The 25,550-nt window shown below is 44.7% G+C and overlaps 1 pseudogene; it reads left to right on the top strand.

Annotated features, from left to right (window-relative positions):
- The window catches only part of LOC101006730, a 106,319-nt pseudogene extending 85,237 nt beyond the window's left edge, over positions 1-21,082 (top strand).
- The last annotated feature ends 4,468 nt before the right edge of the window (positions 21,083-25,550 follow it).

Genomic DNA, 25,550 nt, shown 5'->3' with positions numbered 1-25,550 from the left:
CCCGATGGACCTGTTCTCCTTTCGTCATTACAGTTTTACGAAGTTGGCACTGATAACTCCGTCTTACTGGGTGAAGATGTAGAGAATCGTGTTCAAAAAGCATGGCTGAGTTCACAATGTTAACAGTGGAGCTGAATTTGGACCAGGTGCATTTGATCTACAGCCTTGGTGCTCTCCGGGGAGCAAAGATTATTCAGAGAGGCCATCCGTCCCTGGTGTTTAGGCATGTAGGTTTTGGAACCAATTTAAACCGGGTTTGAATCTTGGCTCCATGATAAACTCTGAGATTTGGGTACGTTGCTTAAACTTCATTTCCCCACCTGTGAAATGGAGATGTCTTAGTCTATTCAGGCTGCTATAAGAAAAATACCGTAGACTGGGTGGCTTATAAACAACAGAAATTTATTGCTCACAGTTCTGGAGGCTGCGTCGTCCAAGATCAAGGTGCCACTTGATTTGGTGTCTGGCAAGGGCCTGCTGTCTGGTTCATAAACGGAGTTCTCTTGCAGGGCCCTCACTTGGTGGAAGGGGCAAACAAGCTCCCTCAGGCACTAATTGCATTGATGAGGGCTGTGCCTCCCAGATGCCCTACCTCCTAATACCACAGTGGGGATTAGGTTCCAACATGTACATTCTGGGAGAACATTCAGATCATAGCAGGAGGTGACCCTTACCTCATAGGGTTACTGAGCCATTCACATAGAGCATTTAGCAGTGCCTTGCCAGGCTCAGAGTGAAATAGGATAGCTGCTCTCAGCTCATGACAGCGTTTATGTAAATGAACTGACTACCTAGGTCAGAGAGCCAGGCCGAGGGGCTGGATGACAGGAAGGTAGTAGAAGTGGTGGGAAGTGGATTGGGAGGAAGCCTGAAGAAACTAGGAGTGGGCCTAGGGGTGCACCTGCTCCCCTTCTAGTAGGAGTCCTTCCTGCAAGTGGACGGAGGGCAGCATATTGTGTATTTTTTTCTTTTTCTTTCTTTCTTTTCTTTTCTTTTCTTTTCTTTTCTTTTCTTTTCTTTTCTTTTCTCTTTTTTTGGAGATGGCGTCTCCCTCTGTCACCCAGGCTGGAGTACAGTGGCTCAATCTTGGTTCACTACAACCTCTGCCTCCTGGGTTCAAGCGATTCTCACGCCTCAGTTCCCCGAGTAGCTGGGACTACAGTTGTGCGCCACCCCATTCAGCTAATTTTTTGTATTTTTAGTGAAACGGGATCTCCCCATGTTGCCTAGGCTGGTCTCAAACTCCTGAACACAGGCAATCCACCCACCTTGGCCTCCTAAAGTACTAGGATTACAGGCGTGAGCCACTCCCAGCCTATATTGTATATTTTAAATTTGAGAAGATGAGATTTGAGGAGAAGTGTATGGCTGATGGGTGAGTACAAAATAGAAAGCCTAGCCCAGGAAAACAATGATGGGAGTGAAGCCGAAGATGCTCAGGAAAAGAGAGTGTGGGCGGCAGGAGGGGGATGGATGAGGAGCATTTTCTGGGTACAGTCATGTGAGAATAGGTGGGTTGAATTCAGAGGGTCCAAGAGAATCGGGAAAGAGGCCTGATGCAACAAACACGGGCCTGGAGAGCGCTGCCTCAGAGCAGGCCACCCGCCAACCCTGAAAGGCAGCTGCATGTTTGTCAGGGGCACCGTCCACAGGATGGACACATTTGTTACCAGAGATTAAGAGAGAAGTTTAAATACTTGAATTTTGGCTGAGATGGCTTTTCCTTCTTTTCGTTAACCAAGGACTTAGACTCCTGAAATGTTGGGGAAAAGGTTGACAGGGAAAACATCTACCCTCTTCCTGCTGCTTCTCATCTCTATATTTTTCTCTTTTGCGGTGGAGGTGGGCAGTAAATAAAAGGTGTTTCATTTCAGGGGTAACCTGGGCAGGTTTTGGAAAATGTAGTCAGATTGCAAAATCATCCTATGTTTTCATAAAGTAAGCCCTGTAATATCCAGTCCTTTATTTATTTTTTTATTTAGAGAGAGGGTTTCACTCTGTCACCCAGGCTGGAGTGAAGGGGCATGATCACAGCTCACTGCAGCCTTGACCTCCTGGACTCATGCCATCTTCCCAGCTCAGCCTCCTAAGTAGCTAGGACTACAGGTGTGCACCACCATGCCTGGCTAATTTTTGTATTTTTTGTAGAGACAGAGTCTTGCTGTGTTGCCCAGGCTGGCCTCAAACTCCTGGACTCAAGTGATCCTCCCGCTTTGGCCTCCCCAAATATTGGAATTACAGGCATGAGCCACTGTGCCTGGCCTGTAATAGTCATTTCTAAGTAATTCTAATCATAACAAAGGGCGCCTTGATTAAACAAATATTTTATTAAGTCATCTCCATGAGTCAGACAGACAGGTTGCTGGTTGATTCTGCAGTAATTGGTAAAATTCATCAGTAATTCTCTTCAAGAGTCACTCCGGCTCTGTTCATTCATTTTATTTTGGGAGGGGGTCCTCATGAAATTAGTTACTGTATAGGCCTCAACCTAGGCATTCTTTCATTGTTGCTGTGGAAACCAGCAATAAAAATCGTGGGTTGAAGAAGAAAAATAACTGGTGCCGAACATCTGTAAAATACACAAGAATTAAATTGCTTTTCGTAATCCAGAATTTTAAAAAATCATGATACTTGGAACAAAGCTGAGACTCATAAGGTTCTGAACTAATTATGTAACTGAATCATTAATAGTTTTCCTTGGAAACACTATGGAAAACAAATTACACCGCCTTTAAAGGAGTGTTTCCACCGGTAGCAGCATTCACAGAGCTGCTGCCGTCAGCGCTGCAGTGTGAGCTCGGTCAGGTGCATGCCTGGACACACGCCACCAGCTGGTCACTCTTTCAATAGGGTTGGGAACTAGATGGCCTCGCAGAGAGACATTGTCAGGAGAAACGATGTCGCAGGCTGAGCAGGATGCTGCCTGTGGTTCTTCTCGTGGCTGGCTAACGGGTCGTGAGGGGAGAGGCAGCCAGGGATGCTAGCACTGGCCGCCATCCCCCGGGGGCAGTTAATGAGACCCCGCCTCCTACCCTGTGCCCTGTGAGAGTGGCCATTGGAAGTGGTTGTCACTTGTGGGTGTTTTGTAAAGTGCATTTCTGATGTTCTTTGGTGCCCTGTGTCACACCCTGAGTCCGTGGGGACAGGCGGAGTCAGGGTTGGGGCTGGAAGAGAGCCGAGAGGGTGTTTAATCCAGTCCTGTTATGTTATTGACGGAAGAAGCAGAGGCTCTGAGAGGGTGAGGGATGGGCCGGGCCTCTCCTTGCTGGGGAATCACAGCGCCGGTCTCTGCTGGCCAGTCTCGGGCCGTCTTCCACATCTCTGTGTGGATTTTCCCCTGATGTCTTCAGCTGCATCTTGCTGGTTTGAACAATTTTCCTTTCATAAAATATTGCAGTTAGGGCAGTCACTCTGCCCTACAGGGTTGGGTCTGACCAATTAAAGTGTGCTTCATTCATTTTTATATGAAACTCATTTTTATATGAAAAAAGTCATTTTGTGCTTCTGTGAATTCTTTCAAGTAATTCATTTATGTTTATTTTAAAAGTAAGTAAATTGTTCCTTTGTCAACCCTAAAGCCACAAAGCTTATGGGCTTTTTATGTGTTGACTCTGGCTGACCTGTTTTATCTGGGTGTGAGATACAGACACATAGTGTATGGGTATTTGGTGGAATGCTGTGTCAGGTCATTCTGCTGAAAAGTGATGTCAGGACATCAGTAATGTGGCTAAGTTTCAGTAGTTTGGTAAAAGCTGTTGTGAAGTTGTAAAAATTAGCCTAGTATAAAGCCTGGAAACCCATCTTAGGAATATTCTATTTCCAGCCAAATCATAGGCGCTCCTACTCTATGATAGTCCGCGGTGACGTGGTGTGTGGGGTAAAGTGTGATGATGTCATGACGCTGGTTCAAGTGATGGAGACATGCTTTGCTTTTCTGCTGTTTTGCAGGACAGACCCGCGAAGACAAACATGCGGAGTGCAGCCAAGCCCTGGAGCCCAGCCATCAGAGCAGGAGGCCACGGCCCAGACCGGGCACGGCCTCTGCCCGCAACTCCTTCCGGCATGAAGAGTTCTAAGTCTTCAACTTCCTTGGCTTTTGAGTCCCGACTCAGCAGGGTATGGACCAAAATGCACGGGGCCGGGCAGGGTGCCTGGATACCCTGGGTTGGGAGGATTGAAGAGGGCAGTAGGCAAACCAGTGGCCTCTGGGGGCAGGGAAGGAGGTTCCCAAGGAGGGGTCACAGGAGGACCAGCATGCCTGGACGTGAAGGAGTGGAGCTAGCGCGTGGGAGTGGGGGCCCTCTGGGGTCCAGAAAGGAGGTCTGCAAAATGTTTAACATAGTAATTAAGGTCCTTTGCCCCCAGCACCACCCTGGATGGGGGTCGAGGTCATGCACGATCTTTGCAGCCCCCCACAATCCAGTTGTGGTTCTTCAAGCCCCTCTTGCTGGACCCCGCAGCAGCATGGACACTGTTGATTATGCCCTTCATCAGGGAGTGCGTTCTCCTCTGGTTTTCTCCTCCCTCCATCCCTTTGGTCTCTAAGGTTGGGTGGGCCCGTGACACATTCCTGGATTCATCTCTTTTCTAGCTACATTCATTTCTTTACACGAGAGGCTCTCACTGTGCAACGCTTAGCGCCTCCTTAGCTGCCCTGAGATGAATTCATAGACAGTAGCACCTACCTCGTGCAATGCTTTAGAAAAATCATTACGATCTTCTAATTCAAGAGGGAGGTATTAAATAGCATGCATTTCCATCTGCAATGCCTGAGCACAGCTGTGCTGAAGGCCTTGCGATGATCCTTAAAGCACCATGGGCATGACAGCTACAATGCAGATGGCTTTGAGATGCAGACTGATTTGAGTCGTGTTGATGACTCAGCTACGGTGAAGGCTGCTGCAGGAGTGACAGGATTGTTTTGAAATAGCAGACACTCTTGGTGAAGTTCTGAACCAAACATCGTGCCAGCTCCCTTTGTTTTATGTATTCTTGGAAAGTTCAGGGTACCTTAGAGCTAGGTAAGGGGCACATTGTTTTTATGAGTCAAATGGAGGGAGGCTCTAGGCTCAGATAATAATAAAAGGTGTTCCACCTGCATCAGTGAAACGTGGATTCAGTGAAACGTGTGTGGGTCGTGGAGCTGTTCTTTGTGTAAGATTGTCATGAGCATTTTAGGACTAACACATCCAGTCATGGTGACAATCAAAAATGTGCCCTCAGATTTTCAACACATCCCCTGAGGGACAGCACTGTCCCCATCGAGAACCATTGTTCCAGGTGACAGGGTCCATTCTCATGGCTTTTAACACTCTTCGTGGATAACGTCCAAATTTGCATCTCCAGCTGGGACCCCTCTAACTGCCTTTGTGACATCACCCTTGGATGTCCAGACACTCCCTCCAATGTAACATATCCAAAACTGAATCTCAGTGCTTTCCTCTCCATCTCTCTCGCCACCCGCTAACCTGCTCCCCCTCAATCTTCCCGTTTGTGTAAACAGCAACTCTGTCTTTTCAGTTGCCCAGGCCACAGCCAGTGGCATCACCCTTAAACCCTCCTTTTCTCACGTCTCACAGTCCATCAGTGAAAGGCCATCACTTCTACCTTAAAAATATGTGTCAACTCCATTCCCACCGCCTCCCTTGTGACTAGTTGGGTCATGCCCCTACCCTTCTGTGCCCTGGTCCTGGTCCTTGGAACACCTGAGTCATGTCACTTCTCTGCTTCAACCGTCTAGTGACTCTCCCCATTCACTCAGAGTGAAAAGCAAAGTCCTTGAAATGGCCAGCGTCCCCTCCCTCTCAGATGTGGTCTCACTCCTCTGTGCCCTGGCTCCTGGAGCTCCAGCCACACAGTCTGCTGGTGTCTGGTGACAGCTGTCCCTCGGATTGCCAGGCACACTCCTGCGCTAGTGCGTTTGTGTTTTCTTCTCCCTCTGCCTGGAAAGCACCTGGTGCCTCTGTAGGAAGTGCCCTTGACCTCCATCCTCCTCCTCCTGCTGCCTTGTTTTCCTTCTCAGCTCTTGGTGCCATTGCACCCATCTGCTTGTTTAGGGTCTGTCTTCTCATGGCTGGAAAGTAAGCCCCCTTGGGGAAGGGACTGTATGCTTTCTTTGTTGTCCTCATTTCTGTCCCCAGTGCTTAGAAGAGCATCTGCTACCTGGTAGGCACTCAGCATTTATTGAATGATGAACACACCTGTTTTCTGGCGGTCTGATGGAACAGGAGGAGCTTGGGGGTGTGGGGCTGGCCTGAGCTGGAATCCTGGCTCTGCCACTTCCCCGCTGTGAAGCTGCAGGCAAGCTGTGTAGTTGCCCTGAGCTTGTGCTTCCTTGTCTTTCAGATGAAGGTAACACCTTCTTTGCCACAAGGAGTAAATGTGGGTAAAGCGTCCTATGTGTAATTTTGTTTATTATTCTATTATCCTGGATTCAACCATCATTTCCATTAGTTTTGTTTTTATTATCTTCAACCCAACAGCACATTTTAAACTTAGATTTTTATGTTAATTACTATTTTTTCTATATCCAATAAGCAATATATAAACTTAGATTTTTAAATGAATACATACATTCCACAATAACAGACCATTACAGCTGCTGGAATATGGAATTTTTTTTTTTTTGAGACAGAGTCTCACTCTGTCGCCCAGGCTGGAGTGCAGTGACACGATCTTGGCTCACTGCAACTTCCGCCTCCCGGGTTCACGCCATTCTCCTGCCTCAGCCTCCCCAGTAGCTGGAACTACAGGCACCCACCACCACGCCCAGCTAATTTTTTGTATTTTCGGTAGAGATGGGGTTTCACCGTGTTAGCCAGGATGGTCTCGATCTCCTGACCTCATGATCCGCCCGCCTTGGCCTTCCAAAGTGCTGGGATTACAGGCGTGAGCCACCACGCCTGGCCGGAAATATTTTTAAAAAAATTGGAGTCAATAGGTCTGTAATCCCAGCACTTTAAGAGGCCAAGGCAGGTGGAACACCTGAGGCCGGGAGTTTAAGACCAGCCTGGCCAACATGATGAAACCCCATCTCCACCAAAAATACAAAAATCAGCCAGGCATGGTAGCATGTGCCTGCAATCCCAGCCACTCGGGAGGCTGAGGCAGGAGAACCGCCTGAACCCATGAGGCAGAGGTTGCAGTGGGCCGAGACTGCACCACTGCATTCCAGTCTGGGTGACAGAGCGAGACTGTCTCAAAAAAAAAAAAAAAAAAGGAGTCAATCCTCTCGAACTCTGCTTCTAATTTAATAAATTTATGTGGTATTTTAAAATCCTTTGTTATTTTAACAATGGTCAACATCTTCACCAGGACTAGACTCCATCTCTAGAAACCACCTTTCTTTGCTCGTCCACAAGAAGCAGTTCCTCATCCGTTCAAGTTTTATGAGATTGCAGCAATTCAGTCAAGCGTAGGAGTGTTTCTAAAGGACAATGAATGAGATTCTGGCCACTTCTCCCATCAATAGGTTCATGTTTTGGAAACTTGTTCCACAGGGAAAATGTCAGGGAAAAGCAAATACAGTCATTCCTTGGTATCCTTGGGGGATTGGTTCCAGGACCCACTGTGGATACCAAAATCCATGGATGCTCAAATCCCTGATATACAGGGTATTTGCATATAACCTACACTCATCCTCCCGTATACTTTAAGTCATTTCTAGATTATTTATGATACCTCATGCAATGTAACTGCCACGTACACAGTTGTTATACTGTATCATTTTAAATTTTTTTATTGTTGTATTATTAATTTTTAAAATTAATGTTTTGAAAAACTTTTTCTGCACTTGGTACCATGCGCATATTAGGCGCCTTCTGCTCTCCTTCCCGATTCCTGTCCTCTCCAGGCCTGATTCTGTGCAGGACAATGATAGGGCTTGAGGGAAGGAGCAGCAGAAAGAAATGTAGCCCGCCTGGCCTTTCCAGCCCTGGTTCTGTTCATCTGATTTGACCTTCATCTTTCCACCTATGGTATGGGAAGAAGAAAAAGACTAAACAGGAAGTCAGAGAACAGAAGTGAAAAAGAGGAAATTGTGGTGGACAACCTTCCAATATTTTACTATGACAATTTGTAAGCACATGGGGAGGTTCTACAGTAGTACAGGGGATCCTACAGCAGACACCATAGACCACCACCTAGGTCCTATGGTTAGCATCTCACTATATTTGCTTTATAGTAAATGGATAGATAGGGTTTCACTGGTCAAAACAGGAACCCTGAGACAAATCCACCCAAAGTAGAACTAAATACCTGACTTTCTGTTTTAAAATTTGAATTTGAATTTTTTTTAAATTTTACTTTAAGTTCTGGGATACATGTGCAGAACATGCAGGTTTGTTACATAGATATATATGTGCCATGGTGGTTTGCAGAATCTATCAACCCATCATCTAGGTTTTAAGCCCCACATGCATTAAGTATTTGTTTTAATGTTCTCCCTCTCCTTGTCCCCCCACCCACCAACAGACCTGGGTGTGTGATGTTCCTCTCCCTGTGTGCATGTGTTCTCATTGTTCAACTCCCACTTATGAGTGAGAACATGCAGTGTTTGGTTTTCTGTTCCTGTGTTAGTTTGCTGAGAATGATGGCTTCCAGCTTCATCCATGTCCCTGCAAAGGACGTGAGCTCATTCTTTTTTGTGGCTGCATAGTATTCCATGGTATATATGTGCCACATTTTCTTTATGCAGTCTATCATTGATGGACATTTAGGTTGGTTCCAAGTTTTTGCTATTGAAAATAGTGCTGCAATAAACATATGTGTGCATGTGTCTTTATAGTGGAATGATTTATATTCCTTTGGGTATATACCCAGTAATGAGATTGCTGGGTCAAATGGTATTTCTGGTTCTAGATCCTTGAGGAATCGTCACACTGTCTTCCACGATGGTTGAACTAATTTACACTCCCACCAACAGTGTAAAAGCATTCCTATTTCTCTACAGCCTCCCCAGCATCTGTTGTTTCCTGACTTTTTAATGATCACCATTCTAACTGGTGTGAGATGTTATCTCATTATGGTTTTGATTTGCATTTCTCTAATGACCAGTGACGATGAGCTTTTTTTCATATGTTTGTTGGCTGCATAAATGTCTTCTTTTGAGAAGTGTCTAAATACCTGACTTTCAATATTGGCCTGAACTGAAGGAGCAGTGAAAGAAAGCAGGGCAGGGGCTGGGGGCATGGGAGCCCAGGGAGGGTGCAGACCCTCCTGTAAATCCTCCTCATGGTATCTGAGCGCAGCCCAGAAAAAAGAGTACCTGCAGTGCTCCAGTTGCCACAGGCGGCCATTTGCGAGACCCAGGTCTATTAGTCGGGGCTGTTTGGTTGCAAATGATGAAATGTTGGCTTGAGCTTGCTTCAGCAGAAAAGGAATGTGCTGAGCAGATCCTAAGGCTCCCATGTCACTGTGAGGAGGAAAGAGGTGCATTTTAACAAGCCCTTCCCATGACTCTGATGTCTGCTCAAGTTTGAGAAGCAGTGTCCAACCATAACATGTTATCCACCACTAACAACCAGATTATGTTATGTCTGATGATTTTAGAGTGATGGATTCTTTTCTGCATCTTTGTGGAATTGAGAGGAATGTCTTAGTTACTGTAATCTGTAAGGTATTTAAACTTTTTCCTTTTATACGCTTTCTTATACAGGTGGTTGGCAGCTTAAATGTCAGTGAAACTGATAGTGGAGATATTTACTAAACACCAAAGCAGCACCGAAGTGCACACCTTCATAGGATCTTCTGGAACAAGCCAGAAATCTCAAGTTGTGCTGTGGCCAGGACACAAAGCCAAAAATGCAGTGGTGAATAGAGAAAGAGCAAGAATTAGTATCTGAGACTGGTAGCTTTCCCTTTGATGTTGCATCCAAAAAGCAGTGACAAAATAAGAGTAGCTACTTTCAGCTGTTTGTTTTGAAGGACACGTGGGATCAGTTTTTTGTCTTTATGTCCTACCCCCAGGAAACCTTCTAAGCTACCAGTCTTTTTCAAATGGAATTCCTTGTGGAAGGTGCAGGGGAAATGAAGTGCTCCCTTTGAAAGCTTTGCTGCTACTCAAACTCCATGCCCTACGGGAGGGAGGTGGCACAGCTCTGGCCTGCAGCACATCATACTTATCCTGTTGCCTGGGAAGGACAGGGCCACATCTACCCACAGTGCAGTGTAAAATCCCACAGCCCAAGAGAAGACAGAGTCAGCTGGGTGTGGCTGGCTAACAAAATGGAACTCAATAGCTGAGTAAAATGTGTGTTATCCCTAGCTGTGCCTGGTGCATCACAGGCAGGCACACTATACATTTTTACTGAATTTTGTTCTTGGATGGATTTACCAGAAGAAGAGCCTGAGGTTCAGTGAGGTTAATGACTTGCTTGATGTTCTATTGTACTCTCTGGAATCCCCATTGCATTGCATTCATCTTTTCCTAAAACACTCCCCTCCCTCCTCCTCCTCCTTGCCTTAATTTGAATTTAGTTTTTACAGGATAACAAGAGTAAAAACAATAATGATGATTTTCATTTGTTATTGTTATAGCTGGTATCTGTTGAATGCATACTGTGTCAGACACTGTTATCCTAAGCATACTACATGGCTAACTTGTTTAATCCTCAGAGCAACACTCTGAAGTGGGTACCATGACTCTACTTACTTTTTAGGTGAAGAAGCCAAAGCACAGAGAGGTGGTGTGATTTGCCCAAGGTCATACAGCTAAGCACTGGCAGAGCCAGGATTCAGACCCAGGTGGTCTGTATTTTGAGCCCTTGGCCACTAAACTGTGCTGCCACATGACATGGCTTTTGTCCCAACCCCTGTGACGTGGGGTGGAGGCCTCCTGGCTCCTGTTGGTCTTCAGCCTGGTGGTGCTGTGGAAAACACCCGCCCCTCCAGAATGCCTCACTGCCCTCTCTGCCTGAGAAAAACCGCATCATGGCCTCTTCTGTGAGGTCTTGGGACTCCTCCAGCCCCTCCTGGGCTTTCTCCACATTTGTTTCTCTGCAGCTTAGTGCTGTCCTCAGTGTGTTCTGCATGGTTGTATGTGGTTAACTCTGCAGGTGTTAACTTTGTAGGTGGTTAACTCTGAGCGGCAGGGCCTCCTGATTCACTTTGACATTCATGCCATATACAAAGCGTACAGATCTACTTAGTGGACATGGGCTAAGATGTGTGTCCAGCCTCTAGTGGGTTTTTGGTAAAGCTGAGCTGAATTATAGTGTCCAGGATGGGAGGGACAGGAATGGAGAAGCCACAGGCCCAACAGAAGCAGCCCTGGCCCAGTGACAAGAAGGGAGGGAGGTTTTTGGAGCTGTTTCTCCTGCCGATCTTCCCCTCCCTCTCCCACATACATTTGGAGGGCTGCTGCAGTCTCCCTAGGAGCATGGCATCCCAGGAGGAGTGCCCCCCTGTCTCCCCAGGACCTCCGCATCCCCTGCTCACTTCCTCCTGGCACTGAAATTTGATTTTATCTCACTGCAGGATTCATTGAAAGGCTATTGGATGGCTGGAATGCCCTTCAGCCTTTACAGCTAACATACTAGGTGGCTCCATATTCTAAGGGCTCTTTCGCTGTGGGTGAGCTGGCTGGAGGAGAAGGGGAGAGCAGAAGAGGGGCGAGGAAGGGAGCCCCACCCTCTGCTCAGGACCCATTGTTCACATTCTTTTCCGTGTCAAATGTTGCTTCAGCCAGGCCCTAGGCTATGAGTAGTGGCATTTCCATGTTTGTGGAATGAATATAAAGTCTGTTTTAGGATCAGTGGTCAAAAATCAGCGTGTTTGAGGTGGAGGTATGATCAGTTGGTTAGTACGATATTTGGCATTTACCACGGGCACTTAATGGTGCAGTTTTTCTGATGTAAGGAGGGTAAAAAAGCAGCCACTACGTGTACTAAACAGAAGGCGTGATGAGTACAGTCAGTGCAGGATCGTGAAAGCATCAGCACATTCCTTCTTCAACTAATCAGCCCAGACAGCATGGGGTATTTTTGTATTCTCTGCTATTTGTGCTCTGAGTACATGTGCACAATATGTAGTGACATTGATCAATAAATTCTTTAAGCTAATAAGCATATGCAGTCTCATAGCAATGAGGACATAAACAGGGAGAAGGATCTTAGGTGATTAAAATTCTTCTGTTTTGTGGCCAGGCACAGTGGCTCATGCCTGTAATCCCACCACTTTGGGAGGCCAAGGCAGGTGGATCACCTGAGGTCAGGAGTTTGAGACCAGCCTTGCCAACATAGAGAAACTCCGCCTCTCCTAAAAGTACAAAAATTAGCTGTGTGTGGTGATGCATGCCTGTAATCCCAGCTACTCAGGAGGCAGAGGCAGGAGAATCGCTCCAATCTGGGAGGTGGAGGTTGCAGTGAGCCAAAATCGCGCCATTGCACTCCAGCTTGGGTGAAAGAGTGAGACTGTCTCAAAAAGAAGAAAAAGAAAAAAATTATTCTCTTTCGGAGGTGAGGAAACTGAGCCCCTAGATCAGAACTTTCCCAGGGCCCCGTGGCTCACAAGTTGCTTGATTCCTAACACAGCGTAATACTTCATGCCCTCCTTCCAAAGTTTTGTTTGTAAATCTGAAGATGCTTCGGTTGCTACTAGCCTGGAGAACCACCATGGAGGGGCACTAGGAAAACAGCTGCAATGATGATGATGAAGATGATGATGAGAGCCACCAATATTTATGTTCTTAATCAAATGCTTTAAATTCTTTTATCTTTTTTTTTTTTTTCTGGGATGGAGTCTTGCTGTGCCGCCCAGGCTGGAGTGCAGTGGCGCGATCTCGGCTCACTGCAAGCTCTGCCTCCTGGGTTCACGCCATTCTCCCGCCTCAGCCTCCCGAGTAGCTGGGACTACAGGTGCCCACCACCACGCCCGGCAATTTTTTTTTTTAGTAGAGATGGGGTCTCACCGTGTTAGCCAGGATGGTCTCGATCTCCTGACCTTGTGATCTGCCCGCCTCGGCCTCCCAAAGTGCTGGGATTACAAGCGTGAGCCACTGCACCCAGCCTTTTAAATTCTTAACTAAGGGCACAACTCTAGAGATACACCCATTGCTTTCTCTCTTTCTTTCTTTCTTTTTTTTTTTTTTTTTGGAGACAGGCTCTCGCTCTGTTGCCCAGACTAGAGTGCAATGGTGCAATCACAGCTCACTGCAGCCTCGAACTCAAGCAGTCCTCCCACCTCAGCCTCCTGAGTAGCTAGGACTACTCAGGAGCAGCCCCACGGCCCACTAATTTTTAAAAAAGATTATTTGTAGAAATGGAGTCTTACTATGTTGCTCAGGCTGGTCTTGAACTCCTGGCCTCAAGTAACTCTCTTGCCTTGGCCTTGAAATGTTTTCTCCATTTTAGAATTGAAGAACTGCAGCATTGGTCCCCGGGTCATATAGGTGGGAAGAAGTAGCACCGCTCCCTTCACCACTCCCTGGGCTGCCTCCTTCCTGTGTGATTGCTGGGAGCCTCCTATGTAGAGATCCCAGATCCCAAGTCCTCTTTCGCATCTCCCACTCCCTCCCCACCCTTGAAAACAAAAACAAACCCTGTGATGCAGCACTTACTGCTAACTCCCCACCAGAGATCCTCCAGCCCTGAGCGTGGTGCTGCAGCTACCTGTGCTTTCCCCCAGTCACTGTTACTGCTTCACCCCTGTTCTTATCATGACTGGCGCCACCTCTGTTGCCGTGCCAGGTCCTTTTGCAGTGCCCCAAAGGCAAAACTCCCACTGCTTGCCCACTGCTGTCCTGTGTTTCCTCCAACGGTCGTCTCAGCCAGACCTCCAGTCCCAGGAACCAACCCCTTATGGAAGGGGGCAGGGCAAGCTCTACCTCTGCTGCTCTGGGGTGGTGGCTGGGGACGGAGGCTGTGGTGGGATCTCCGAGGGGGTTTCACTTCTGTTCCCAGTAGGAGTGCTCTCATTTGTTGGATTTCCCGGTTTATTCTGGGTTTCACAGAGCCCTTCCTCTCTTGGCCTTTGCTGTAGAGTTTGAAAATTCTGCACTTTGAGTCAGACTTGCAGATTTTAGTAATGTCAGATAATCAGACAGGGGAAAAGCAGAATCCAGTGTGTGTGGCTTGCATTATTGCGTTAAGAATTCCCTTAACCACTGTCATTTCCCTTTTTCATTTGAGATGTCATCTAGGGAGTTTTCAAAGTCTCAAATCAGAATTGGTTTTCCTTTGGGGACTGGGGAGGCACCTGGGTGTGCTTCTTGGAAGAGCGAGTAATCGTTTTTCTCTATTGAGAAAAAGCTGCTGACATTATAAACTATGGTCATTTAATATTAAACATGTATTTTACAGGTGACCTGATGGATGGTTTGAGAGGCTGGAGAGCTTGAGTGAAGGAATGCTTTTTACACTGAGATGGGAAGTGGAAAGACCTTTACAGAGTTCCTCTAAGAAGGGCAGTAGTGTAACTTCTGGATCATTTCAAGTGTCATGTTTGGCCCATGATACGGTTTGGCTGTGTCCCCACCCCAATTTCATCTTGAATTGTAGCTCCCATAATTCCCACGTGTTGTGGGAGGGATCTGGTGGGAGGTAATTGAATCATGCTGTTCTCATGATAGTGAATAAGTCTCAGGAGGTCTGTTGGTTTTATAAAGGGGAGTTCCCCTGCACATGCTCTCTCTTGCCTACCAGGAGCAAAGTGAGATGTGACTTTGTTCCTCCTTTGCTTTCCACCATGATTGTGAGGCCTCCCTAGCCATGTGGAACTGTGGTCAACTAAACCTCTTTCCTTTGTAAATTACCCAGTCTTGGGTGTGTCTTCATTAGCAGCATGAGAACAGACTAATACAGTCCAGTTGCTAAATTAGGGAACTGTGCTGTTGTTCAGAAAATGTGATCATGGGCCGGGCATGGTGGTCCACGTCTGTAATCCTAGCACTTTGGGAGGCTGAGGCAGGTGGATCACCTGAGATCAGGAGTTCGAGAGCAGCCTGGGCACCATGATGAAACCCCGTCTCTACTAAAAATTCAAAAATCAGCCAGGTGTGGAGGCACACACCTGTAGTCCCAGCTACTTGGGAGAATGAGAATCACTTGAACCCAGAAGGCAGAGGTTGCAGTGAGCCAAGATTGCACCACGGCACTCTAGCCTGGCTGACAGAGTAAGACTCTATCTAAAAAAAAAAAAAGATAAAACAAAATGTGATCATGCTGACATCTAGTAACTGGAGTTGCACACAAATTTTCCTTTTAGTGTGAATTATTTGTTTTTAAAGTTAATTATTTGTTTTAAAATCTTGACCAAGATCACATGGCTAATATTAAGACATCTACCATCAGGCTGGGAGTGGTGGCTCACACCTGTAATACCAGCATTTGGGAGGCTGAGGTGGAGGATTGCTTGAGGTCAGGAGTTCCAGACCAGTCTGGGCAACATAGTGAGATCTTGTCTTTTTTTTTGAGATGGAGTCTTGCTCTGTCTCCCAGGCTAGAGTGCAGTGGCACCATCTTGGCTCACCATAACCTCCACTTCCCAGGTTCAAGCGATTCTCCTGCCTCAGCCTCCCGAGTAGCTGGGATTATAGGCATGCGTCACCACACCTGGCTAATTTTTGTATTTTTAGTAGAGATGGGGTTTCACCATGTTGACCAGGCTCGTCTCAAATTCACCCAGCTAATTTTTGTATTTTTAGTAGCGATGGGATTTCACCGTGTTGACCAGTCATGAACTCCTGACCTCAGGTGATCTGTCTGCCTTGGCCTCCCAAAGGGCTAGGATTATATGCGTGAGCCACCGCGCTCAGCCATGTGATCCCACCTTAACAAAAATACTTTAAAAAAATTAGCCAGGCATAGTGGTGTGCACCTATAGTCCTAGCTACTTGGGAGGCTGAAGTGGGAAAACTCGGGAGTTCAAGGCTGCAGCGAGCCATGATTGAACTACTACACTCCTACCTGTGTAACAGAGCAAGAGCTTGTCTCTAAAAAATAAAAAGACTTCTACCATCATCCCTCTTGTTAAAAGGCAACGGCGAGTTACTGTTTAATGAGTAGACTTTATTTGTGATGGTAAACATTTCTGGAGATGGATGGTGGTGATTGTTGTACAACATGGTGAATGTATTTAATGCCACTGAATTGTGCACTTAAAATGGTGAATTTTATATTATGCTTATTTTAGAACAGTAAAGTTTTGAAAATTACAAAAAAAAAAAAAAAAAAAAAAACCAAGAAAAAAAAACCCAGAAGGCTAGTATTTGCAGGAGTGGAACTAGGACTTTGCCCAAATTGCAGACTTCCTTCACCCCAATTTTCTTTTTCTGTTTTAAAGAAGCACAGCATATTTACAATAAAGTCCATAAAGTACACTAATCTTAATCTTAGCTATAAAGCTCATTGCATGTTTACATTTGTTTATACTTGTGTGACCACCACCCTGTCAAGATGTCGAACGTTCCAGCACCCCAGAAGGTTTCTTTTCAGTTGTAACTCCGCGAGAGGTAACCACTATTCTGACTTGTATTACCATCATTTGATTGTGCAGCTTTTAAACTTAATACAAGTGGAATCAGGCAGTATATACTCCTTTGTGTCTGCTTCTTTCACTTAGCATAATACCTGGGACAGCCACCCATTTATTAGTGTATCAGTAATTCATTTTTTTCCTATTTGCTGTGTAGTTCCCATTGCATTTATCCTTTCTGTTGAAGGACATTTGGGGTGTCCTAGTTTTGGGCTGCTATAAAAAAGGTGCTATGAACATTCTTTTGAGGTACCTATGTACTCACTTCTCTTGGGTGTGGATCTAGGAATGGGATTGCTGAATCACAGAGGACTGTGTGCTGTGCTTACTTAGGGGTCTCCCTTCTTCGACTTGGTGCCTTTCAGCAAATGTTTGTCCTACCCCTTTCATGACAGGGAAGAAAGGGAAGTGAGCACAGAGGGCGTTGCTTTCTTCTATTTTCCAGCCTTGGTGTTAGTAGATACTGCCACTTTCCAAAGCAATTATGCCAGTTTACACTTCCACCCACAGGGCACGCGCGTTCCAGTTGCTTTACAGCCTCACCAACACTTGGTGTTGGTGTTTTTTCACCATCAAGCTATGGTGGGCTGAGGATAGTTATACCCTGAAATTTAAATGATGCAAAGATGGAAACTTTAAAAAATTGTGGAAATATTTAAACTTCTAACTCTCAGTAAATGACCCCAAAGCCAGTGGAGCAGGATGGAGCAGGGCTTTTCCCCTCAGCCTGTGTGATGGGCGGGGCTCGCCCACTGCATGTCCACATTGATTTAAGGGCTTTTCCATACTGTGTGTTCTGGATGTCAGATACATTAGACGGCTCTGGGCAGCTGCCTTCTCCAGTCTTTTTGCACCGTTCCTCTCCAGAGCCTTCTTTCATGAAGATTAAACAGTGGTTGAGAGAATTTAGTTGTGGTTTTTCTCATTAACCTCAAATGTAATCTATCTGGGCCTGACGTGTGGATCACTTAGGAGTCTCCTTTCTTAGACTTCAGCACCTTTTAGCAAATGTTTGTCCCATGACAGGGAAGAAAGCAAAGCCAGAACAGGGGGCTCTGCTTTCTTCTGTCTTCCAGCCTCCAAGAAAGTTCCTTTCTCACGTTTGAACACATTTTCTGTGTGAGATAATCTACAGAACGCGTGGTGGTGAGGCCACAGCAGATACTCAGATTGTTTCTCTCCCTCCACGTCCTCCTGGCCTATGTCATGAGCCCTTTTTTGTTGTCCTTGAATTTCTTGTGCATTGCCCTACCCTGCCTTTTGCTCATCTCCCAGTTCTTTTTTCATTGGTTCCCATTCTTTTTTTCCCCTACCAGGAAAGCGGATTTATTTTTTATTTAATATTTTTGTTTAGAGACAAGGTTTCACTTTGTCACCCAGGCTAGAGTGCAGTGGCACAATCATAGCTTACTGCAACCTTGAACTTCTGGGCTCAAGCAATCCTCTCACCTCAGCCTCCTGGGCGTCATCATGCCCAGCTAATTTTAAAAAAAATTAGTGAGACACAGTCTCACCGTGTTGCCCAGGCTGGTCTTGAGCTCCTGAGCTCCAGCAGTCCTCCCACCTCAGCTTCCCAAAGTTCTGGGACTATAGTCATGAGCCACGGTGCCCAGCCACATTTTTTAAGGCTCATTACTTGAAGTGTGACCTGATGGTATTCTTCACGCACAGTCTTATGCTGCCCTTTGAAACAGTCATGGGAGATCATACTCAGACCTATAATGACAGAAACAGGTTTGTGTAGCTTTGCATTTTTTCACGTCACTCTATCATGCTACTCAAAGTGCTGTTATTGTATCTTGACTGCTGGGCACATAGCCCAGCTCCCATGCTCTGCTTGTTTATAGCGCTCCTTCCTGAAAACCACCTCTTCATCCTCTCTCTTTCCCTCCAACTCTCTCAGCTCAAGAGGGCCAGCAGTGAGGACACGCTCAACAAGCCAGGAAGTACCACTGCATCGGGGGTGGCTCGCCTGAAGAAGACCGCCACTGCCGGAGCCATCTCGGAGCTCGCCGAGAGCCGCCTGAGGAGCGGCACAGGTAGGAGGGACCGGGCAGGCGGGACCCAGCAGGCCTTCAGTCCTGGCCACATGGAAGCACTTCAGTGACCCATGACCCATCCAGTCCTTCCCTCGTCAGATATTTCTTGACCACTTACCCTGTGCCAGACCTGTTTTAGGCAGATGACGTCACTGCCCACAGGGAGTTTACATCTAGAGTGGGGAGACCGATGAGAAACAAAAGGTAACTGGATGTGCTGTGGTTTCTTTGGTCCCTCCAGAGGTCCATTTGTCACCATGCATGTGTGAAATGCTTCTGACATGCAGGCAGGGCGGTGTATGTTGTGGGGCTGTCTGGATGCAGAATGCATTAGAGAAATAAATGAATCCCGTCGATCCCTTGCAGAGGTGGATGTCTAACATTTGTACTGAACCCTGTGGAAAGCTGGCAAGAGCCTCGCCCAGTAGCTGTGGAAGGTTGCTCAGAGTGGCTTGGGCGGCAGTGGCAGCTGGAAGCTGTGAACCTTCTCAGTGTTACTCATTTTCCGAGAATCCGAAAAGGCTTTTCAATCATTCTGTTTGAGTTCAGAGCATGTGAAACATGCAATATCGAAGAATTTGTTTAATTTTCTCTTTGCGCATATAGATAGTAACTCTAAGCTTTCATGGTCTAACTCTTACAGTGCAGCCCTCAGTGTATTGCTAAATTGTCTAAGATGGGAAAAGTAACTGAAATACATCATTATTAATTTTTAATGTGTTGAAGGGTCGTACACTTATAATTTTTGTGCTTTTTTCCTAAAAGTCACATTCAGGCTAGATCTCAAAAGGTATATTTTAATTTATTCGGTTTTCAAAAGGTTGAATCTGTGAAGATTATATGTGGCTTTCTTTTATTGGATATAAGGGGAATCGCCTGGTTTTTCTATATAATGGCTTTACCATTGTAAACACTGATATTGTACTAAACATACACACACACTTGGTTTTTAAAATACGGTAAACAAAAGTACCATTTATTTTTATCAAGCCAGCCTAACACTGATTCCAAAAGTTAATAAAGCCCCACTCAAAAAAAGACAGACTGGGAGGAGCCTAGGGGCAGGGTGGGAAGGAGGACCCCCGAGTCCGGATGTGGGACAGAGTGAGTGTGTGTGGTGTGTCCCCAGGCGCAGGAAGGTGGCGAAGGGAGGTGAATCCCAGTGGATGGAGCAAGGAGAAGGGTGGGAGGAGGACCAGGTGGGAGAGTGGCAGTTCACTCAGGACCCCGCGGGGGCAGCACGATGAGGCGGGTCACAGTGTTCCTGAACGGCAGCCCTAAGAACAGAAAGGTGGTTGCTGTGTATGGAACTTTATCTGATTTGCTTTCTGTGGTCAGCAGTAAACTCAGCATAGAAGCCACCAGTGTGTATAATGGGAAAGGTGGGCTGATTGATGATATTGCTTTGATCAGGGATGATGATGTTTTGTGTGTGGAGGAGAGCCATTTATTGATCCTCAGACAGATTCTAAGCCACCTGAGGGATTGTCAGGATTCCACACAGACTGGCTAACATTAAATGTTGGAGGGCGGTACTTTACAACCACACAGAGCACTTTAGCGAATAAAGACCCTGACAGTATGCTGGCCCATGTGTTTAAGGACAAAGGTGTCTGGGAAATAAGCAAGATCATAGAGGAGCTTTCTTAACTGACCGAAGTCCTGAGTACTTTGAACCCATTTTGAACTACTTGCGTCACGGATAGCTTATTGTAAATGATGGCATTCATTTATTGGATGTGTTAGAAGAAGCAAGATTTTTTGGTATTTACTCATTGATTGAACACCTAGAAGTGGCAATAAAGAATTCTCAACCACTGGAGGATTATTTACCAATATCCCGAAAGGAATTTGTCTGATTTTTGCTAGTAGCTCCAACCAAGTCAGGACTGCGATGCCAGGGTTTGAACTTCAGTGGTGCTGATCTTTCTCGTTTGGACCCTCCATACATTAACTTCAAAACGACCAATTTAAGCTGCTGCAGTGTTGCACATGCAAATCTTTGCTGTGTAAGTCTTGAGCAAGCCGATCTCACTGGATCAGTGCTTGACTGTGCAAATCTCCAGGGAGTCAAGATACTCTGTTCTGATGTAGAAGGAGCATCCCTGAAACTGTGTAATTTTGAGGATCCTTCTGGTCTTAAAGCCAATTTAGAAGGTGCTAACCTCAAAAGTGTGGATATGGAAGGAAGTCACGTGACAGGAATTAACCTGAGAGTGGCTACCTTAAAAAATGCAACGTTGAAGAACTGTAACCTCAGAGGAGCAACTCTGGCAGGAACTGATTTAGAGAATTGTGATCTATCTGGGTGTGATCTTCAAGAAGCCAAGGAGAGGGTCCAACATGAAAGGAGCTAGATTTGAAGAGATGCTGACACCGCTACACATGTCATAAAGTGTCAGATGAGAATTTTAGGGGCTGGAGGAAGATGTACAAGATGAAAATGTTTTCCTTATCACTTCTCTTTCTCCATCCTCTCAGTTGTCTAGAAGAAATAACACTGTAAGGAAATTAAAAAAAAAAAAAACATTTAGAGGATTATGCTTGTTCTCAATGGTGCATAGAGGAAAAAATAGATTTTTTTTCCATATTCTGATTTTTTTTTTTTTTTTGAGACGGAGTCTCGCTCTGTCTCCCAGGCTGGAGTGCAGTGGCATGATCTCGGCTTACTGCAAGCTCCGCCTCCCGGGTTCACGCCATTCTCCTGCCTCAGCCTCCCTAGTAGCTGGGACTACAGGTGCCCGCCACCATGCTCGGCTAATTTTTTTGTATTTTTAGTAGAGACGGGGTTTCAGCATGTTAGCCAGGATGGTCTCGATCTCCTGACCTTGTGATCCACCTGCCTTGGCCTCCCAAAGTGCTGGGATTGTAGGCGTAAGCCACCGCACCCGGCTTATATTCTGATTTTTAACAGAAAAGCACTCATTTGATAGATGTAGGGAAACTAGATATCGCTGCCTTTTGAACACGGTAGAGGGGTTTATCTGGTTTTATGACCAGGAATAGTATATATTATATTTGCTTTTAAATAGGCGTGATGTAGAAATACCATCTTGGTTTGAGATGCATTTGAGGATTTTAATTTATGGAAAGCACAACATATGCGATTATATTTATTGAATACCTAGATGCAGTATGGATATTTAAATTATAAAAACTTTATGAAAACTTTGAAAAGGTTGTTCAGGCTTATAAATAGTTTTAGTGATGCCTCCCTCTTTAAATACCTGTCACACCGTATGAATATGGTGAGTTCAGACTTGCTAAGACTCTTTTCAGGTTCATTTGTATAATGTTTACTTTTTAGAACAAAACACTAGCTAAGTTAAAGTAATATCCACTTCTTACTGATTGAGACAGAGTGGAAAGAAAGACATCATTGTACATCACTGTCATTCCAAAGCTACAGTGGAACTCTGGATGGAGGAAGAACTTACCTATCACTACAACACTTATAAATGAGCATTTCTCAGAATTTTATTCTAGGCAAGTTCCACTCAACACCAGACCAAGCAATTCTATTTACACTATTAGCCTAGTTTTCTCATACAATCAGCACAAGCATAGGAAGATACTTCAAAACCAAAAAGCCAAGGTGCATCATTAATATTCATTTAATTCAAATACCAAATAGTTTACATAGGGCCAGCTTAGAAATAGGTATTAAATCCAGATCTACTGCAATCAAAGCTTACACAATATCAATGAATATGGTAGAGGTGCCTGTTAAAAGCCAATGTAGTATAATTGCAGCTAGAACCCTACAGTGAGGAATGAGGAATTTTAAACATACATTTGATTACAGCCACCAAAATATATATGTATATATAGAAAGTAAAAATAAAGGTATTTGGCTGGTCCAAGAGGTAATACCAATCAGTTAGCACCTATGATTCTTTTACTTACATTTTTTGATTTTTTGTTTTTGTTTTTGTTTTTTGAGACGGAGTATCACTCTGTTGCCAGGCTGGAGTGCAGTGGTACGATCTTGGCTCACTGCAACCTCTGCCTGCCGGGTTCAAGCGATTCTCCTGCCTCAGCCTCTCAAGTAGCTGGGACTACAGGTGCATACCACCACGCCCAGCTAATTTTTGTATTTTTAGTAGAGACGGGGTTTCACCATGTTAGCCAGGATAGTCTTGATCTCCTGACCTTGTGATCCGCCCGCCTCGGCCTCCCAAAGTGCTGAGATTACAGGCATGAGCCATGGCGCCCAGCCTGTTTTTTTATTTAAACAAATTTTAGCCCAATTTTCTTGAGTCATTTTCTCTCTGCAACAGCAGAGGAAGGGCCTATACCTCCCTACCAATGACCTGGTGTCCTTACATCTACCCCAAGAGCAGGGATATTAGCTGTGTCCACAGGGTTCTGAATTCTACAGACTCATCAACATGAGGCAAGGAATCATTGAAAACCACTTTTGTCTCCTTTGGAAGAATGACACATCTTTAGTATTTATGTAGCCTATTCTTCTATATCTAAATATGCAAAGCTTTCCTTAACAGTAACGGGTACATATGCATAGTGGGAGGAGATCAGACCTTTACAAGTGAAGGAAAGCAACTTCAGAAATGAATTATTTTCTTTGCTTTATTATTTTTCCCAAGACAGAGAAGTATTGTATTGAGAAATTATCTATTTTCATAATCAACATATGCCTAAATTATATTTAAATCATTTCATTCTGTACTATATTTTCAGGAATTATAGAATGTGTTATTCATTCACTTAAAAGTACCTCTGTAGAAATAACCTAAAACTGCAGAGGGATCTGAAAGATCTAAACATGGTGTGCTTAGAAACTGCAGATTTTAGATCTAATGTATACTGCATTAATAAACGATATAAAGTGTTGAAAAGGAAAAAAAAGACAGACTGATCCCATGATCAAATATTAATATAAAAATTTGAGATCAGCCAGGCGTGGTGGCTCACACCAGTAATCCCAGCACTTTGGGAGGCCAAGGCAGGTGGATCACGAGGTCAGGAGATCAAGACTAGCCCAGCCAACATGGTGAAACCCCATTTCTACTAAAAATACAAAAATTAGTTGGGCGCGGTGGCGGGTGCCTGTAATCCCAGCTACTCAGGAGGCTGAGGCAGGAGAATCACTTGAACCTGGGAGGCGGAGGTTGCAGTGAGCCGAGATCGTGCCACTGCCCTCCAGCCTGGGTGACAGAGCAAGACTCCGTCTCAAAAAAATAAAGAAATAAATAAAAATTTAAAAAAATTGAAATAAAAATATTAGCACGTAGGACTCAACAATACATTAAAAGAACAGTAGTATACATCACAACTAAGTGAATTTATGCCACCCAAGAATGGATGAATATTAAGAAATTTTAGAATACAATCCATCATACCATATTAACAGGCCAAAAAGAAAAACTGTGCAGTTATCTCTGTAGATACAGAACATACATTTGACACAATTAACAATCTTTCTGATTTAACAACAAACTTTTGATAGACTGTACATGTGCAGAGACATCTTTAATGATGTGTGTGTCACAAACAAAAGCCAGCGATTCCCATTAAAGTCAAAGATAATTCAAGGTTGCTTACTATCACCACTGTCATCTAAAATTTTCTGTAGATATTAACCAAGGCAGTAAGATAAGAGAGATATAGAAGCACATAAATATTGGAAATGAGGGAGCAAAATAATTGTAATCAGATAATAACATTGTATGCTTTGAATTTCCTGAAAATTGTGTCTTAGAATTTTCTTAAATTCTATTAGAGACAATAAGAGTTTGGTATGTGGCTAGTTGTAGACTATAATATATCAATAGCTTTTTTTTTTTTTTTGAGATGGAGTCTCGTTCTGTAGCCTAGGCTGGAGTGCAGTGGCACGATCTCGGCTCACTGCAAGCTCCGCCTCCCGGGTTCACGCCATTCTCCTGCCTCAGCCTCCTGAGTAGCTGGGACTACAGTTGCCCGCCACCACATCTAGGTAATTTTTTGTATTTTTAGTAGAGATGGGGTTTCACCATGTTAGCCAGGATGGTCTTGATCTCCTGACCTCGTGATCCACCCACCTTGACCTTCCAAAGTGTTGGGATTGCAGGCATGAGCCACCACGCTGGCCATCAACTGCTTTCTTATCAGTGACTAATTAGAAAGATAATAATGTAAGAAACAATTCTATTTATAAAGGAATGAAAGGGCAAAATATTTAGAAATAAATAGTGTAAGCATCTATATAAAAATATCTTAAAACTCTTTTGAAGGAGAAGTTTTATGTCCTTCAAAGAAGACATAAATAAGTGAAAACATATGTGTGATTCTTAGATAGGAAAATTAAATAGAATTAAGATTAAACTTAATTAATACAACATATAAAATGTAATAAGGATGTCTGAATTATTCTAAGAATTCATTTTCACCTTGATTATAATATCAGTGGGAATTTGGGAGTGGAAACATAATAAAATAACTGGAATTTATCTAAAACCCGTTGTTCTCAATGGGGGACGATTTTGCCCCTCCAGTTCCAACCCAGGGAACAATTGGCAATGTTTGGAGACTTTTTTTTTTGGTTTTTATGACTCGGGGCTGCTACTGCCATCTAGTGGGTAGAAGCCAGAGATACTAAACATCCTAGGATGCACAGGACCGTCCCTGCAGCAGAGAGTGTCCTGCCCAAAAATGCCAACAGTACTGCTGCTAAGAAATCCTGACCTAGCAGAATAGATATTCTAGAGTAACCAGGAAAATTCTGAAAATAGTAATCAGGGGATTAACCTTAGGCATTCTGGAACTGAAGAGGTGCTAGGCAGCTCAGTGGAACGGTGGACAAAGTGCAGAATACACTGGAAGATTTAGTAGAGGGGAAAGGCAGCATTTTGTATCACAGTGGATAATTCACTCAAAAATGTGACCGAGTAAGTATTTAAGAAAGAATACAGCTGGATCACTATCTCATTCCTCCCATCAAAATAAATTCTAAGAGGATTAAAGATTTAAATATTAAAAAATGAAACTGCAAAACTACAAAGAGAAAGCATCACAGAATTAATTCGTAGTCTTGGCCTTGGA

The sequence above is a fragment of the Papio anubis genome, unplaced genomic scaffold (assembly GCF_008728515.1).
Source record: "Papio anubis isolate 15944 unplaced genomic scaffold, Panubis1.0 scaffold159, whole genome shotgun sequence".
NCBI lineage: Eukaryota > Metazoa > Chordata > Mammalia > Primates > Cercopithecidae > Papio > Papio anubis.
The sequence above is the reverse complement of the archived record's forward strand: the minus strand, read 5'-3'. Positions and strand labels throughout refer to the sequence as shown.